Consider the following 9,857-nt stretch of genomic DNA (forward strand, 5'->3'; position numbering starts at 1 on the left):
TTACTTTATTGTTCCCTGAGATTATAAGTATATTGCAAATGTCACTCTTGATGCCAAGACCTGTATCCCATTTAGATATTTATTGAGAAGAGTATGGAGTGTGAGACAATATAATATGTCAAAATAGTTGAGATAATGATAGAATTTTACCAAAATATACTTACATCAGTTTTCTGTGACTTCTGTAACTAATTACCCCAAGATAGTGCTTAAATCAACAGAAATTTATTATCTTATAATTCCAGAAGCCAAAAGTACAAAAATAGTTTGACTGGATCAAAATTAAGGTGTTTTCTGCAGTGCTATGCTACTTCTGCAAGCTCTAGGGAGAATACATTTTTTGCCTTTTCCAACTGCTGGCATTCCTTGGCTTGTGGTCACATTACAACAATCTCTCCCTTCATGCATACATCACCTTATCTTCTTCTGTCTATAATCTCCCTCTGTGTTTCTCTTTTAAGGACATTGTGATTACATTTAGTGCCCAAGTAATGAAGAGAGACATCAAATAGCCTGGGGATTCATGGACTTTTGAATCACCCTTGAAGTTGTTCAATCATGAGCAACAACGCGTATTTTGTGAGGCAAATTGTGTGTTTCTGTGTGTGTGCAGGTGCATGTGTGCATGTGAGTGGCATGTGTGTTTTCATGAAGAAACAGGAGAGGACTTTCAGACATACCAGAGTTTAATCAAATTGCCTTTTTCATGTAACTCTTTTGATGAATTGTAGGACTAAACACTATGAACTTCTGTAAACATTTGATCTTATGATGTCACTATCATTATGTCTGGTCTTAGAGTGTTAAGGACAAGAAAAGTACGTATTGTTTTTTGAACTCTATTTTCATTTAATGGATTCTCTTTCTTTCACATTGTTTTTTTTTTTTTCTTCTCAATGTTCAGCTTTATCAGAGGATAGATGGCTTATAGAAAGAACATTTTAAAAAAATTTATTGAGGTATAGTTGATTTACAGTATTATATTAGTTTCAGATGTACAGCATAGTTATTCAAAAATTTTATAGATTACACTCCATTTAATGTTATTATAAAATATTGGCTATATTCCCTATGCTGGATAATAACTCCTTGTAGCTTATTTGCTTTATCATAGTAGTTTGTACCTCTTAATTCCCTACCCCGTCTTATCCCCCGCTCCCACCTCTGGTAATCACTAGTTTGCTCTCTATGTCTGTGAGTCTCTTTCTGTTTTGTTATATTTATATTAATTTGTTTTATTTTTTAGATTCCATGTATGAGTGATAACATACAGTATTTGTCTTTCTCTGTCTGGCTTATTTCACAAAGCATAATATATTTTTCCAAAGAAGACATACAGATGGCCAGGAGTCACATGAAAAAATGCTCAACATCACTAATCATCAGAAAAGCAAATCAAAACTACAATGATATATCATCTCACACTTGTCAGAATGGCTGTCATCAAAAAGACCACAAATAACAAATTTTAGTGAGGATGTAGAGAAAAGGGAATAGCTGTACACTGTTGGTGGGAACATAAATTGGGGCAGCCACTGTGGAAAACAGTATGGAGGTTCCTCAAAAAACTAAAAATATAGCTACCATATGATCCAGAAGTTTCACTCCTGGGAATATATCTAAAAAAGAACAAAAACAAAAGCACGAATTGGAAAAGATACCCACACCCCACTATTTATAGCAGCATTATTTACAATACCCAAGATATGAAAGTGTTCAACAGATGAATCGATAAAGATGTGGTATGGGGACTTCCCTGCGGTCCAGTGGTTAAGACTTCGCCTTCCAATGCAGGGGGTGTGGGTTCGATGCTTGGTCAGGGAGCTAAGATCCCACATGCCTCGCAGGCAAAAAACCAAAACATAAAAGAGGAGCAGTATTGTAACAAATTCAATAAAGACTTTAAAAATGATCCAAATCAAAAAAAAAAAAACAAACAAAAAAAGAACTTAAAAATAAAATGATGTGATATGTATATATACAATGAAATACTACTCAGCAATAAAATAGAAGGAAATTTTGCCATTTGCAACAGCATGGACAGATCTTTCACATTGTTGTTGTTGTTGTTTTTTCGGTACGCGGGCCTCTCACTGCTGTGGCCTCTCCCGTTGTGGAGCACAGGCTCCGCACGCGCAGGCTCAGCGGCCATGGCTCACGGGCCCAGCCGCTCCGCGGCATGTGGGATCTTCCCGGACCGGGGCACGAACCTGCGTCCGCTGCATGGGCAGGCGGACCCTCAACCACTGCGCCGCCAGGGAAGCCCTTTCACATTGTTTTAAAGTCATTTATTCACTGAAAAAATTTTCCTTGACGTGAATTTTTAATCAAATATTCAACCAATTTGATATTTTCAAACATCATCTTCTATCACATCTTGTAACATCATGATAATAAGAATTTGTATGATCTACATATTTAACAAATTCCCATGATCAATTCTGAGTAATATCTCTTATCAATATCTCATCCTTTACTTTTTATTTGTTTTAATTCATTATTATTTTATATATTTTTTTTGTTTTTATTATTTTAATGTCTTATTATGAATGAGTGTAAAGTAGGGAGTGTTTCATACTTTTTAAAACTTAAGCATCATTTCTCAGTTGTATTTCAAGGAATACTTCTCTATATGGTAATACTTTTCATGAGAAAACTATTACCAAATAATTGTTGTATAATCCATCCTGCCTTTAATATCCCAAAGCATGTTGCATGCTGTAGACTCTGGCAAATCTTGCAGCAATTTTAATAAAATCTATTTGCTGAACTTTTTAGAACATGATGACGAGTATTACCTTAAATATTTCTCTTCTTTTTCATATTCCTGTTCTCCTTTCTTCCCTTCTTCTCTTCCTATATAACATACAATCTCTTAGGACAATCTCTTATATTCTCCAGTTTGGGGAGTGCCCAATTAGAGAACAGCTTTCTCCTATTAATATGTTTTATATTCCATTTCTTAAAAGCTCTTCACTAAATGATTCTTCCTAACACTGGTATTTGTATGGTATCACTGTACCAGACAAAAGCACATGAGATAATCTTATTCTAAAAGCATGTGTTTTCCCAATTTTGTCATTGAGGCTATAAAGTAAATTGAAATTGTGAGTCATTTACTCTGGAACGTCTTTTATATGTCTAAATCATTATAATTATTAAGAAATAAATGATTTCCCAAACTGAAAAATTGTAAAATATTGTCACCAATAAAAAGCTAGAGATGATATGATTCACAGCTTTCATTTAACACTGGGAAAATAGACCCAGAGAATTTAATTATATTACCTAAAGTCATCCTAAGACTGGTAACCAAATTTTCTAGCTCTGAAATTGAGTGTGTTGTTCTTCCCCAGATGATGCTATTGAACTATTGATGTATTGTATGCTCACATTTTTGACAATGATGACAACTCGATCACTATTGTTTATATATAATTTAAAAATTACTCTTTGATTTTTTTTATTTTTAAAATCCATCCAGAGATTGGTAGATTGAATTATTCCAATTTTAGAAAATTACAAAGTGAACATAACATTGACCTTTCTATACCTAGAATATTCACCTACAAATTTCAACTTGGAACCACTAGCTTTAAGTTCCAAATTGCCAAGGTAAATTACATGTTCAAGTTAGAAGATACTTTAAGGGGGGCATATGAACTATATTACAGTTGAAGGTTATAGCAGAAATCTATTTGCCTGCACACACAAAGAAAAGAAACTTATAGTGGAAAATGTCCTTTCTTTAATTATTAAAATTTAAGAAGACATTTTTTCAAAAAATAGCTAGCCTAATATATGTATCTTATACCTAATCTGTGAAGTTGTACATAATAAGATGGAAAATATAATAAGATGGAAAATATCAATCTTCTATTCAACCATAAATATAAATAAATTTAATCCACTTGAAGTAACCTTATGATATTTTGGTTTCATATTTTGTATTAAAAATAGCAATTTTATGCTATTAAAAATAGGCACACTTATAAGATTCGTTTTTAAACTTACATTCTGTGTTATAGTTTTTCATAGTCTGTTTTAGAAGTCAAAATTTTTCTATTTTTAAATAATATGTATTTCAAGTCCATATCTATTGGTACACAAGTTGCAATAAAATAAATTTTAAAACATGAGGATAAATTGACTTTGAGAGAAGTAATAAAATAGTAATATATTTTTCTCTTATAAATCACTGGGAGTTTCACATTTACAGGAAAAAAAAAAATTCTAAAATGTCATAGACATGTATTTACCTCCAGGCACCCAATGTAACAAAATGAATGTATTTCCATTGTTCTGTGACAGGAGAAAAGTAGTCAACCAACCACAGTGAACATGTTTTGGAAGAATTTGATTTGTGGGCTCTTTCAGATTGATAATGAATATGAGGTTTTATTCAATTCCATCTCAAGTTTACTTGGAAAACAATACCAGAAACATCTATGTTGTGATTGGAATGCAAAATTATGTGTTGTCACTTAGATTTGTAATAGCCTAATAACTTGTTTTACGGATGCACAAAAGACTTAAATGTCATGTTCCTTTTTTTAAAAAAAAGATTTATAAGTTATTAAATTACTACACTGTGAATGGTTTACAATAGTAATTTGATTAAGCTGGAGAACAGATAAAACATGTTAATATGAGGTTGATGTTTGACATAATTTATTTTAGCCTGAATTATTTTCGTTCTACCTATCACCATAATACACATTTCTTATCTTCCCAAATGAGTCAAGAATCATGAGGTCACTTCTTATGAAAACACTGTATATAAATCATTTTAATTACTTGTGAATAAATTTATTACTAGGGAACACAAAGTATCATATTTGAAAATTTATAGAATGTGAACAGTTGAAATTGTCATTAAAGAAACCTCTTTGGGCTTCCCTGGTAGTGCAGTGGTTGAGAGTCCGCCTGCCGATGCAGGGGACACGGGTTCGTGCCCCGGTCCGGGAAGATCCCACATGCCGCAGAGCGGCTGGGCCCGTGAGCCATGGCCGCTGAGCCTGCGCCTCCGGAGCCTGTGCTCCGCAACGGGAGAGGCCACAACAGTGAGAGGCCCGCGTACCGCAACCAAAAAAAGAAACCTCTTTACATATATCACACACAAATTTACATTAGAGCAACCTGTTATAATCTTTCTAATGTATATAAGACAATGTTTTATGTTGTGTGATTATCTTATTATATTTGATATTTTATGTTCAATATGAACTCTAAAAAAAGAATACTATCCTATTTCAGTTTTCAAGCTATGAATAATTTTACAATTATTATTGATTAACAGCTATATTGTGTGAGAGTATATGAGAGAGGGAGGAGTGGAGAGAAAAGAGCCAGTGTAAGATTTTATTAGTATTCAATAGCACTCTGAATGTTCTTATTTCATTTTATGCGAAGTCTGAAAAGTCGGAAACATTTCATGAGTTGAGGTTATTTAATTAAATATAATCTTTATAAGCTAGCAAGAAACTATTCCAACTATCACTCTGCCCTTTTTCTTCATTTTGGTTACTGACAAGGGTCCAAAGAAGAGGAGCTATGTGGTGGGCAAGGGTGAATTACATACTAAGACACATGCCCCTAAGAATTAAATCATTATTAATAGTTCTACAAATCAAAATAATTCTGAAACTGGTACAATCAAACATTATCAGTTGTTATGGAATACCTCATTTCAAACCTTCAGAGAAATTGGCAATAGGGTATAGGAATGGGTTCCTATGAGAAGGAGATTTCTTATGCAATATCACTGTGAATAATTCTCACCCAAAAAAGCAAATGTAACAGTAATGCTGAGTAGTGTTTGCTTTTAAGTGTTGATTTGACATAAGAAATAGAATTTATTAAATTACTAGCCGAAAAAATAGAATTAAAGAAAAATGCAAATAACACCTGTCAAAAGGTACAAAACAAGCAAACAAAATTAAGTATTCATTTGCAGGAGCACAAAAGTAAACTTTAGCATGAGTGTTTCCAAATTTTAAATGTAAACTAGACATAAAATATAAATAATCTCCCACATATAATTAACAGTATGTATGAATTTTGTACTCTAAAACAATAAAAACAATTATTTTCAAGCAGACAGAAAATGTATCCAAAAGTTACCAAACATTAAGCTGTTATGGAAATATCTGTAAGTTTTAAAAAATAAAATATTTAATGCCACATTCTGATAAAAGAAGGCATTAAAAGCAGAAATGAAAAACAAAATTTTGCATAAAATAGACCCAATTACTTGGAAACTGTGAATAGATATATTTCTTAATTATTTTAGTATAAGATGAAATCAGAACTTATTTGCTATCAATTTTGAGACAGACATTAAGATGAAGAATATACAATGGAGCTGTGAGGCTTAAAACTAGGTTATGAAAAGGAAGATGACATTTTAGTTAACAGTTTTGCTGCTGACCATTTTGGAGGTACTGGTACTGGACTAACTGTAACACAGTAAAAAACTATAAAAATGGAACAAATATTTGAGTCAACTCTTTTCAAGTGTAGGAAAACACCTATCCATGATACTTGATAGAAAAGAGACAAGTAAGGGATGTGTTACCTTCAGTCTGGCCTTCAATATTTATGCACTTTCAGACTGCGGCTGAAGAATGTGAAACAGGCAGAGAGAATTTGTCTTTCTGAGCTGAGGATACAAACACTGGAGCTCAGTTTTCAGAAACAGCTGGAATTTGCAGAGAATATTATTGGAAGATAGTAAGCTATCCCAAAGTTTGAACCCAGAAGTCTTTCATGGGGCTTTTCTGTATGTCTTTGGCCAAGAGTTAGTCTGGGCATGTGAAGAATGAGAATTTTAAAGTGCTGAAGGGTGTAGCCACTGTGCAGTTTAAGGCAAAATGGAGGTAGTAGTTATGCACTCCTTGGACATGTTAGAGTTCTGTCTACCTTGAGTGGAAGCACATTACTGAGTACCTCAGGCACTCTTTTGTCACTCCAGAAATTCTGTGTTTTCATAGTTAGAGTCATGCTCTAAAGTCAGAAAATATCCTAATACTAAGGGAAAATTCAGAACAGACCCAATCTAATCACTAGGGTCAAGTGAGAAGATACTATCTGCTCTCATCATGCTGGGCACACTAATCATCGTCTATTCAGTTCAACACAGATTAAACCGTCTCCATAGAAACAAGCAGGAAGATATTTTGGAAGGAAGACATAATGTAATCAACACAGTAAATTGTGGATACTATACCATGACCTGTATTTCAGCTGAGGGCACATTTCTTGGTCTTCTTTTCCAAAAACTTCTAATCAGAAAATTTTTTAAAATTATTTAAGAACTTATGATGTTTGGCCTTATTTAAGCCTTGAAACAGTTCGGTTCATAGATTTGAATCTAACAGTAGGCTGCAAAACTTAATATAATTGAAACAGTTGAATACATTTTGATTTCTGCCTTTTTTCTAATATTACAATAAGTTATTCAGGTTTGTTTATTTAATCAGTCATGCATTATTCTGAATTATGGATGAGTTCTAAAGCATTAAATTAAAATAAGAAACCTAACCTTGTAAGCAGAACTTGGAAATTACTACAATCAAGGTATTTTGGAGTGAGGAATATTAAAAACCTGGAGATATAATCAGGGATTACACATAAGCTATTGGATACTGGAAATTGAAGTCGTTAAAATTCTGCTGCCAGTCAGAGACTAAAATTTGGATTCACTACTCTCCATCATTAAATGTTCCTGTAGAAAAGATATCATACATGAAACCTCCACAGTATAAAAATGATTATAAAAACACTGAACCAGAAAATTAAAATGATTTGTTTATTTAAATTGATAATGTAAAAAATAAGTCCAGAATTTTGATAAGTGTAGTATTTTGAAACTAATTTAAAAGTATTCCTAGTTTGTTTAAGTTATGATTTTACTTACATATTTCAAAATGTACAATTCAAATTAATGATTAAATCTTTATCTTTAAGAGAGTAAAGTCTAATCTAAATGATAAAACAAGAAAAATGTAAATATTTTTACAGAAAAAGGATGAAGTTATATTTTGTTTGTCGAATAGATTCCATTATTTGTATAATCATGAGGTTGCAAGAGAAAAAGTAAATGATATATCTGCAACACACACACACACACACACACACACACACACACACACACAATTTCCTTCTTCTCACTATCCCCTTTATCTCCTAAGAGGTTATATATTGTTTATGTATCTTGCTTTGATTAATGGACTCTTTAGTAATTGGCTGGCTTTTTTCATCATAGAATTATTTATTTTATTTATTTATTTTTTAAGGGCATCCTGTGAATAAATTTTTTTAACATCTTTATCGGAGTATAATTGCTTTACAATGTTGTGTTAGTTTTTGCTGTATAAGAAAGTGAGTCAGCTATACGTATGCATATATCCCCATATCCCCTCCCTTTGCGTCTCCCTCCCACCCTCCCTATCCCACCCCTCTAGGTGGTCACAAAGCACCGAGCTGATCTCCCTGTGCTATGCAGCTGCTTCCCACTAGCTATCTATTTTACATTTGGTAGTGTATATATGTCCATGCCACTCTCTCACTTCGTCCCAGCTTACCCTTCCCCCTCCCTGTGTCCTCGAGTCCATTCTCTACGTCTGAGTCTTTATTCCTGTCCTGCCCCTGGGTTCTTCAGAACCTTTTTTTTTAGATTCCATATGTATGTGTTAGCATATGGTATTTGTTTTCTCTTTCTGACTTACTTCACTCTGTATGACACACTCTAGGTCCATCCACCTCACGACAAATAACTCAATTTCATTTCCTTTTATGGCTGAGTAATATTCCATTGTATATATGTGCCACATCTTCTTTATCCATTCATCTGTCGATGGACACTTAGGTTGCTCCATGTCCTGGCTATTGTAAATATTGCTGCAATGAACATTGTGGTACATGACTCTTTTTTTTTGCGGTACGCGGGCCTCTCACTGTTGTGGCCTCTCCCGTTGCGGAGCACAGGCTCCAGACACGCAGGCTCTTCGGCCATGGCTCACGGGCCTAGCTGCTCCGCGGCATGTGGGATCTTCCCGGACCGGAGCACGAACCCGTGTCCCCTGCATCAGCAGGCAGACTCTCAACCACTGTGCCACCAGGGAAGCCCACATGACTCTTTTTGAATTATGGTTTTCTCAGGGCATGTGCCCAGTAGTGGGATTGCTGGGTCATATGGTAGTTCTATTTTTAGTTTTTTAAGGAACCTCCATACTGTTCTCCATAGTGGTTGTATCAATTTACATTCCTACCTACAGTGCAGGAGGGTTGCCTTTTCTCCACACCCTCTCCAGCATTTATGTTTGTAGATTTTTTTGATGATGGCCATTCTGACTGGTGTGAGGTGATACCTCATTGTAGTTTGGTTTGCATTTCTCTAATGATTAGTGATGTTGAGCATCCTTTCATGTGTTTGTTGGCAATCTTTATATCTTCTTTGGAGAAATGTCTATTTAGGTCTTCTGCCCATTTTTGGATTGGGTTATTTGTTTTTTTGATATTGAGCTGCATGAGCTGCTTGTAAATTTTGGAGATTAATCCTTTGTCAGTTGTTTTGTTTGCAAATATTTTCTCCCATTCTGAGGGTTGTCTTTTTTGTCTTGTTTATGGTTTCCTTTTCTGTGCAAAAGCTTTTGAGTTTCATTAGGTCCCATTTGTTTATTTTTGTTTTTATTTCCATTTCTCTAGGAGGTGGGTCAAAAAGGATCTTGCTGTGATTTATGTCATAGAGTGTTCTGCCTATGTTTTCCTCTAGAAGTTTTATAGTGTCTGGCCTTACATTTAGGTCTTTAATCCATTCGTAGAGTTACTTTTTATTTACCACACTTTTTATCTAC

At 34.1% G+C, this 9,857-nt stretch overlaps 1 long non-coding RNA gene across 1 annotated transcript; it reads left to right on the top strand.

Annotated features, from left to right (window-relative positions):
- The first annotated feature begins 983 nt into the window (after positions 1-983).
- On the top strand, positions 984-8,594 carry LOC113625497 (uncharacterized). Its single transcript, XR_003434700.1, has 3 exons — positions 984-1,142; positions 6,049-6,051; positions 8,581-8,594. It is a non-coding gene; the product is annotated as an uncharacterized LOC113625497 (long non-coding RNA).
- Positions 8,595-9,857: the final 1,263 nt, after the last annotated feature.

Source organism: Aethalodelphis obliquidens, unplaced genomic scaffold, assembly GCF_003676395.1.
Source record: "Aethalodelphis obliquidens isolate GAN/ISIS:26980383/991018 unplaced genomic scaffold, ASM367639v1 scaffold15, whole genome shotgun sequence".
Taxonomy (NCBI): domain Eukaryota; kingdom Metazoa; phylum Chordata; class Mammalia; order Artiodactyla; family Delphinidae; genus Aethalodelphis; species Aethalodelphis obliquidens.